This window comes from Sturnus vulgaris, chromosome Z (genome assembly GCF_052056855.1).
Source record: "Sturnus vulgaris isolate bStuVul1 chromosome Z, bStuVul1.hap1, whole genome shotgun sequence".
NCBI lineage: Eukaryota > Metazoa > Chordata > Aves > Passeriformes > Sturnidae > Sturnus > Sturnus vulgaris.
The window spans coordinates 27,454,014-27,463,424 of NC_142283.1; positions in this window are offsets into that span (position 1 = coordinate 27,454,014).

The following is a 9,411-nucleotide window of genomic DNA, read 5'->3' on the forward strand; positions in this document are numbered from 1 at the left end:
GTTCAATTGAATCACTTCATAGTGCTTAGAATTTTACAAATTCCAGACACATCTCTGATTTCCAGGATGCGAATCTGTGCTGAAGCACCAACAGCTGCTGAGACAGTCGAGGTTGCCTCTGTTCTCCTCAAGCTGTTCTGCACCTCTTCAGCAGCCTCCTTTCCTCCTCTGCCCTGCCAGAGGACTGTCAAGTGAAAGCAGTCCTTGGACTTGAGTTTGAACACAAGCATGGCCAAAATTTGGTATAAATACATCTCTTCTGTCCTTATTTTCCACAGGCTTATTTTCAACTTCTTTGAAGTAAAGAACTCTCTCAGCACCAAGATCTTTTATTCTGAAATTTCTTAGCCACAAGAAATGAGAGTTATCTTGTGCTCACTCAGAAGGTCGTGTAGACAACTAAGCCTTGTCCTGTTAAGCTGTGCAAAGACCTTAACTAACAGCTTATTTTACTGCAGTGGGGTTGGGCTTATGGGTGGGTTGCAGGTGATGAAGTAATTGGAGGTGAAGTAAAGAGATTGAGTACTTGATCACAGACAACCTGGAAGATGAGAAACCAGACACTCAGGTTGCAGTGGAAAGCATGTAAGATGTGAAATATTTGTGTAGTGATTTTCAGGCTTCTGTTCCTTTGGAGAGAGGGATGAGTGATTTTTTTTTTTAATAACCTGCTACATCTACTGTGTTTCCACCATCAGCAAGTGGGAGGGTATTGGGATGGATTAGGTTTGAGCCTCGCAGACCAGATTGCAGCATGTACTCAGTGACTCAGGAGGAAGTCTTTGTAATTGCTGTGAACAGCCAGAATCACCTGGTGAAATGGCTCATGCTTTGTGAGATACATCTTGTGACTGTCCCCATAAGAAGCAGCTGCCATGTATCACCAATACTGTCTCACTGCTTCCCTCTTCATTTACACAATGCATGCTCTATGTTGGGTAGCTGCAACTCATCTGGTTGCCCCTTTCTCTAGCTACTCTTGGTGGAGAATGGGGAGTAAAGCATTGAAATTGTACAAAAGCATTAATTATGGTCACAGCAACAGGAGCTATATAAGAGAGAATGACTGTTGCCTCCATATGAAGGTTAGGGATCTTCCTTAAAAGAAATAGGTACTCAAAAAAAAGCTGGAAAACAGATGGTAAAGTTGCCATTAAATGGGACCATTACCTTGAAACTCGTGTAAAAGTCATGCTGGCTGTTTGCAAAGACAGGTGGGCTAAACTTAGAGACCTCTGTGTGCAGGGTTTTTGAGAGAGACAGAGACACATTAATATCTTTTTGTTGGAAAGCGGTTTCTGCAGCTGCAGGTTACTGTAGAAATATCTTTTTAAAATAAATCTAATGAAATCCTATTCTCACATGATCTTCATTTATTTTGCACTTCCTTAAGCTCTTTCCAGATCTGTCTTTTAAATTTTGTAATTCTTGCATGCAATTTTAAAAATCGCTTTTCATCTGATACAACTGTTTTTCATATTTCTGTAGTTTATCAGTTCTTTTTAGTTTTAGTGATGGAATTATCAGCTTTTCTTCTGCTCTTTTTTCTTCTCTTTCCTTTAAATACATAATACAGGTTCATGGGCACATTAACCTGCCTCATGCTACCCATATGTTGAGTTGGTCTTGCTATCTAATCCCATGTGTGACAGCACTCCATAAAACGCAAGGAGAGGTCTGGTACCTCAGAGAATGTATCAGTTCTCTGTTCCACAATGAACCAAGTAAACCAGGGTATTTCCTGGCTGGGCCAGGACAAAGGTGCTTTTCAATATTTATTTATTTATTTAAATCCGGTGATCTGATCCCATACTGTGCAGTGTGAGACTCTGAACATAAACAATCCTTTTCAAGTTGTTTCATGAGCCCATCTCAAACCCAAGCTTTCCAACCAAAAAAGTGCAATGCAGTAGTGTAAGCCCAGCTCAGCTTCTGGCACGAATAATGAGGCTGAGCCCTGTAAGGACTGCCTATGTGAGGGGTGGCAAGCTGTCCCCTCCCACTTCTGAGCCAATACAGCTCTTAGAGGCAATTCCCCCTGGATGGTATGCTCAAACCTGAGCTGCCCAGTTACCCACCCCTTGGTCTTCAAGTTGTACTGAGTCCTCTGGTCAACTCCAAATCTTTTCGATATGGTCAAATCCTCTGACCTTCTTTAGCCCTTGCAACACAAGGGAGTCCTGTGGCTCTGCCTTCTGTGGAAGGTGTTTGCAAACCTGGCAGAATTGTGGTGTTGGAATATGCTCTGAGTTTACAAACACTGCTGTGTGGTGCAGGTGGCTGATGGAGTGAGCGTTTCCATGAATAACTGAGCTGCTGCCCTGTGCTCTCAGGATGGCTCCATCACCCACAGTCTGCCAGATCCATCGTCCCTCAGGATGGCATTCCTTCTCAGACTGATGTGCAAAGGAGCGTTGCTGAAGAAAGCTGCCAAAGCAGAACCTGCTGAGCTGAACTGCCCTCCTGGTGCAGGCTGGAGCTCATCACCTGCATTTCTCTAGCACCCATGCTGAGGTTTCCTTCAGCTCCCAGGGCCTGAGCTCTGCTTCCACTGAAATAACATGCTGTCTCGGTTTGAAAGACAGGTATGGTCTAAGGAAAGGCAGGAGCCCCTTTTCTGCGATGCAGAATGCAACCCCCCTCCCTTTTAATTATTTTAGGTCCAATTCAGACGCCTTCAGGCAGGAGATATGGGGATAAGAATAACAGTTCTTTAGTGGTATCTAACAAGGCAGAAAACAACAACAGCTATAAAAATTGGCAACAGAAACAGTCTAGCTCCGCTCCAGTCCCTTCTGGCCGCAGGCCGTCTCCCTGTGCTGTTACCGGTGCTGTGGGGGCAGGGCAGGTCCCGCACAGTTGAAGAGGGCTGGGTGATGGCGGCCGCGGCCCAGGGGTGAGCGGGGATGGGGAAAGTGACTCCCCCCTCACGGTGTCGGTCGCGGTGCTCAGCAGAGTGTCCGGAGATAGTAGGGTGAGCTGGGAGAGCAGCAGAGCGATGTCCAAAGGCAGCGAGCGTGGATCTCAGTGGGGGAGATGCCAGACCGGAGCCCAGGTTGTCTTCCCACTCCAACGAGCCAAGCGAGAGAGAGTCCCCCGCTCCAGACCCCCCGTCCCACCTTTCCTTTTCCGGTTCCCCCCCCTCCCCCTCCACCCACCCCCCTACGAGACAACATTATCTGTCGTTTTAAGGTGTAGCCACAATTACTTAGCATAACAATGGGAGAAATTCCACAGAAAGAAAAGGGGAGCAATCCAACCCCCAACACATGCAAAGGAGCACCATACATGGCCTTTATGTACATGTATGTGTACACCCAAAAATGCATTCCTTTTCCACTTCTTTAAGATGGGCTTTGATATATTTAACTCCTTGTTAATGCTGGATTTTTTTGTCACAGCAGTCTGTCTTAGGGGAGAGTAACCACACTTATTGGTGTGTTTTCTGCAAAATAGTCACAAAATCTGTTAGTGGAGGAATGAAATTCAAATTATAGCTGTGATATACCAACTGAGAAGTCAGAAACATTTTTAATATCTTCCTGGTTGCATTGAGTGTTGATTGCCTTAAGTACAAGAGATTATCATCAGGCAGAATAAAGGGAGATTAAAGTCCAGGCGCATAATAGTTCTAAGTAATTTCTGAATCTGATATTGATCAGCCTTCATCCTGATGCTAAGATATGGTGATCATGTTTTAATCACTTTTGAATTTTCTGAAATGGAATTAACTGCACATGGCAAAGGCAGAGAAACTTTAAAAGCTGTGAAGGAATTAAATGAAAGGCTTGGTCCTGTGCCAAGCAGTAACTGCTGCTGTCAACATAAACATGCCATGTTTAAGTTTAAAACATAGAACAGACAATCTCTTCCTTTTCTGAGCTTGTCAATGAATGATACTGGATGGTGCCCTGTGATGGGAACAATGCTCACCTTGGGACTCACCATGGCTGAGTACATTGAGGTTACACAGACATAAAGTGATGTCAAAATCCAGGACGACTTCCTTTCCCAGGATGCTCAGAGCTCCCTGTGATCTCTGTCTTCGGAAACAAAAATTTCTTGGATGAGGCTCAGGCCCTGACTTTGCTGTTGACCCTGCTTGAGCAAAGGGTTGAACCCTATCTTGCAGATTTCTCTTCCAAAATTAATCTCTGATTATAACTCACCATTTTGCTGGCTGCGTCCTAAGGCACCTGGGTTTGTGTTGGATCCCAGGTTCTGGGTATGATTTGGTACCTCCTGGGATCAGGATGACCAGAGTGTTGCTGCTCACTCCTGCTCATGGCATGCCTGGAGGCCACCCCAGTTCAGTGGGATATCATCCTGGAGAGTCCTACCAGTCTCTCCTTTACCAAGCAGCCAATGCCTGTGCTGGTCTTGATTTTCCTAAGAAAATCCGTGTCTCCAGTGCTTCTGTACACATCTGGTGAAAGAGTGGCTGATCCCTGAGGTCCTTTAGAATACTTGTCAACCTAAAATCATGCTTATGGCTCTGTCAGACTACAGAGTAGTCATGAATGCCTTGAATAAACTGTTTCAATTACTCCAAATGTTCTTAATAGCTTTCTAGCAACTTCTAAATTTAATTTTTTAGATGTAATTTTTCATCTTGAAGGTTCTACCTACATGTCAAAATACTATTTCTGCAGTGCATCTACTTTAGGAAAATATCTGAGGGGTGAAAAGTGTTAATTTCACATTTCAGATAACTCTGTTTGAAGAAACTACCCCATCCAATTTAACATGGACTGCATTGCTGGCCATCAGTGAGTGCAAATCACTTGCAGTTTGAAAATTAAGCTTGTAAGGATAAAAAACGCTTGGAAGTAAAACAAAAAGATAATACAGAGTTGCCTTTATGGCAACAGTTGGACAGACATGTGAAAGCCCACACAAAGGCATTAAAGCCGCCAGCACCTGAAGACAGGCAAGTATCACAAAAATTTTGTGTCATTGTGTTAATTTCTAAAACTTGCTAGTAAGCAAGCAACAATCACTTGCAATTTGTTTGGGCTTCAGGATAAAAGGCCCGCTTGCTTCCAGCCCTTCTAATATTTAATACCACTTTCCAAAAGGATGTTTGAACTGAAGTGTTTCATATAGAGAGTGAGTGATAACAGCTCTGCATCAGTCTAATGAGGTGATAATTACTGCAAATGTGGTAAAAAACCCTAACGATAGCAAAATCTATCCAATTTGTGTGTTATTTCAGTTTGCTATTGGTAGTTTCTTTTCAAAATCATGGAATTATAGAATGGTTTGGGTTGGAAGGGGCCTTACAGATCATCTTGTTCCAACCTCCCCACTGTGTCCTGGGACACTTCCACTATACCAGCTTGTTCCAAGCCCCGTCCAAGTGTTTCAACAGTTCCAGGGAAGTGTTATCCACAGCTTCTCTCAGCAACTTCTGCTAGTGCTTCACCACCCTCACAATAAACAATTTATTCATAACATCTAATCTTAATCTCTGCTCTTTTAAATTCAAACAGTTCCCTTTACAGAAGCAGTATGTTAAGTCATTTTATCACTATTAGTCATTTAAGTAGTTCTAAGATTTAATTTTTCAAGAATAAAAAATTGTCGCATTGGGTTTGTTATTTTTAATTTAAACCAAGCACCTGTGGTCAGAAAGTTTGCTTCCTGAAGCACTAATCTTTGTTCAAAAGAAAACAAAATGATGCTGTGATAGTGTGTTGGTGACACAAAGGAGTATCCATCCTCAGCAGGGGAAGGAGAGGTCTGCAGGCACCTTTTGTTACACAGTGGTGTCAAACAATCTCTGTGTTCCAGCCCAGCGCCCCCTGGTTACTGCAAAAATTAACCCTGTCCTGAGCAGAACCAGGACTCTGGAATAAGGTGAATAAATTATGCAGGAACTAGAATCAATGTTCTTTTTCAAAGGCTCAAAACCAAACCCTGGCAGCTGGCATCTGATTTTACTTCAATGTCTGCAGATGGAAAAGGAGAAAGAAGGGAATATTTGTACCTAAAAATTAGTCATTTGAGACTGTGTTTAGGCGACTTAGAAAAGATTTGACAAAATCTGCCTTGAGGAGAAAGGGAAACTGTGGAAATAACTGACTGAGAGGAATGTTGAATTTGTCTTTACAAATGAGTTGTGGATCAGCCTGTAGATAAGGCTAGCACTGAGAGATAAAAGAAACAATGGGATGGATTCCACTGATTGATGAATGGAAAGAGATATTTGCCTTTACAAACAAACTGTAGGGCTGCTGATAAATGAAATTGGATATCGAAAGATGAAAGAAGCAACGAGGGGAAAACTATGAATTCTATAAGAATTAAAAATTAAAAGGGAGGGTTATACATTAGAGGGGAATTTCAGGTATCAGGCGTTCCGGGAAGTCTGTGCCTCTCAAGTACCTAAGCCAATGGGGAAAGAGAGAGGGAAATGCGGCCGGGAAAATAGGATAAAAAGGAGGCTGCGTCCTCCAAAAATTTGAGAGATCCCAGGGGAATGTCCCATGGCCTCTCCCTTTATTCGAATAAAGCAAAAAGGACTCCTCTGTCTCCTTTTTGGACATAAACCTCTGGTGTTTGTGGATTAATTTTCCTGACATGACTTTTTATAAAGTTATTTAACAAATACTGAAAGTTACTATTATGAATAACACTAGCAGTTACCTCAAGAGGTTACATGGCCTATGTGGTTCAGATCGAATGAGCACAATGGTCTCTTTCGGATGCAGATCCTGCCAGCCTCAGCCAAGATACTGAGGAGGACAAACGTGGGTGGTGTCAGTCTTGAGGAACACACTTGACAATGACAAAATTATTATAATTATTACTATTATTATTAATAATAATAATGTAATTATTTTATTTTTTGAACTTTCTCCTATTAGTATCCTTCTTCCATGGAGCTTACAAAAAAATATACATATATATATATAGCAAGAGTCAGGCCATAGATAAGATAGTCTATCACACTCTTTGGCCCAGCAAAGATCTGAAATACTAGTAAAGAGGTACTCGTGGATATTTAATAAGAGCATACTCCAGTAGTACTTCAGTTAATTTTCATATGTAAAAATAGATCTACTAGCAGTTGAAATTACTTTAGGCAGTAGAATGCAGCTATTGTTACTTAACTGACACCAAGAAACAAGAGATGAGCATCCACTCTTCTGTGAAGGGTCAAATTTCTCAGCAAGGCTCAATTACCATGAAATCCTGTAATATGTTTAAAATTAATCTGGATTTCAGTAACAATATCAGTTTGTACACTTAGAGTGCAACTGCAGACCACAGTCAAAGGTGACTGGGACCCAGACAGCTGCACATTAATTGAAGAGGTAACTGGGCTTTAAAACTGATTTTGATCTATCAAGTTTTATGCAACAAGACCCTGTCTGTTGCAGAAGTTAAATTTTATTTCGGTTCTATAAAAAGAGCACATAAATCTGGTAGACTTCTGAAGCAGCAGTGTAAAAGGAGATAGATATTCCCTAAAGGACACGGATTTTAATTTAAATTTTATATTAACTGGAAAAATACCTCAATATTTAGTGAATGAATTTTTAAATATTTACTAAATAAATAAAAATTTTATTTATTACGTTGTATTTTATTTTAAATACTATGCCAACACATCTTAGTGTCCACAAAACCTCTTTTCTTCAAGATTCCTATTTCTGATCATAACTTTAGTAGGGCCTCATTAGCTTTTGATAAGGTCAGCTTTTACTTCTATTCCAATTTCCAAATTCTTTTCTGACATTTTTCTGGTTCTTCTTCCCTCTTATATCAGTGATATTTCTTGTCCCTTTCACATCATCTTGATTGCTACCATTTACTGCTCTCTGTCTCTGTTTCTCCTTCTCTTTTCCAAACTTTAATTCATTGACCAATTTAGCCTGTTATTTCCTCATTCACCTGTACTCATTTTCCTTTCTCTTGATGAGAACTTCTTCTGTTAAAGTCCAAGTCTATTTTTACTGCTGAATAGAACTCAGATTAATTCTTACTTAAAATAAGTCTTTACTCAATTACTTTACCATTTTAAGGGGTGGAACTATTTCCTTTGAACTATTGTTAGTGAAAGAATGTTATAATCAGATTTTAAATTTTTTGCACTAGGTCTGCTATTCAGTGCTTATCTGTTCTTCATTGTTCTGAATATGAGTCCAGATACTTTTGTTCATTGCATCCTTCCCTAGGGCTCCCTCCTCTCTAAACCTTCTCAAGATTAATGTCTTACCCCAAAAGTATTTCTGAATCTACATAGCTAAAATACACTAGGAAAATGATAAACAAATAAACCACAAAACTTTGGGCACATGAGGTTGTGCAGCCACTCTAACTAAGGTGTGCCCACCTTTCTTCATCAGCAGCACTCCTGCCCCAGGCAGCTGTCTCAGAAGTGGGTAGATTTGCAAATGCATAAAGATTTTTTCTTTCCTACATTAGGCAATTCACAAAAAAGCCACAATTACAATGGTAAGTAGAACCTTTGTATTTTGGGCCTTTCTTTAAAGTATGGAAAATTAATTGGTTTATACCTTTCTTACAGATGGCATTTAGTGCCTCACTTTGTTAATTAGCTTGTGGGACAACACACTTTCTTTTTGTGTTTTCATTATTTTATGGCATAGAGCTTCATTAACTTTCTCTTAGTGTTTCAAAAGGATGTTGATTAACAAGCTTGTTCTGCTGTTTCATGGCAACCTGTTCATCACAATAAAGCAGTCAGAGTGAATTACCATAATGAAAAACGCTCCGTCACCTTGCTGACAGCCTAAATAGACCAGCTTTTTCTCATCTCCTGATGATGCATAGGCACTGCTACAGCTCTGGAGTGCATAGATCAAGCAAATACAAGTTAACTGCAGATAAGAGAGGCAAAGGCCAGAACTTCAATCAAAAAGAGCCATTGGTTTGAAATACAAGGGGACCAGGGCTCACCACTCCCCTAGGAAACCCAAGGCAAGAGTTGCAAGACTTCACAAGCAGCACACAAAGTAAGAAAGAGGAGGGTTAATGGAGCAGACATTCAGTTACAAGAGAAAGAATCCTGAATATTCTATACAGGGAATACTTAGAGGGTTTGAAGAGAGGATATGAAGAGCCTGAGAAAAAGATTTTCAACATGGGGTTAATGCAACTACATCGACATAATTGTGTAGCTGGAGGGATGAGAGCCCTGTCTGAGGACCCACAGATGCTTTGCAAAGACCCTCAAATATCTTTGGAGTGTCCAGACTTGATGCACCTCCAGACTTCGTTCCTTCTCAGATCTCATTTTCCCTTCACATTCCCTTTGCATCATTATTGTGTACAAAATGGTTAAATGCATTATTGCTGTTTGGCAGATTGAATGAAGAAGAGAATGGAGAGGCTTGGGATTTGCATAAATGTTACTATAATTTGCTCTTTCCCAGAGAAGAC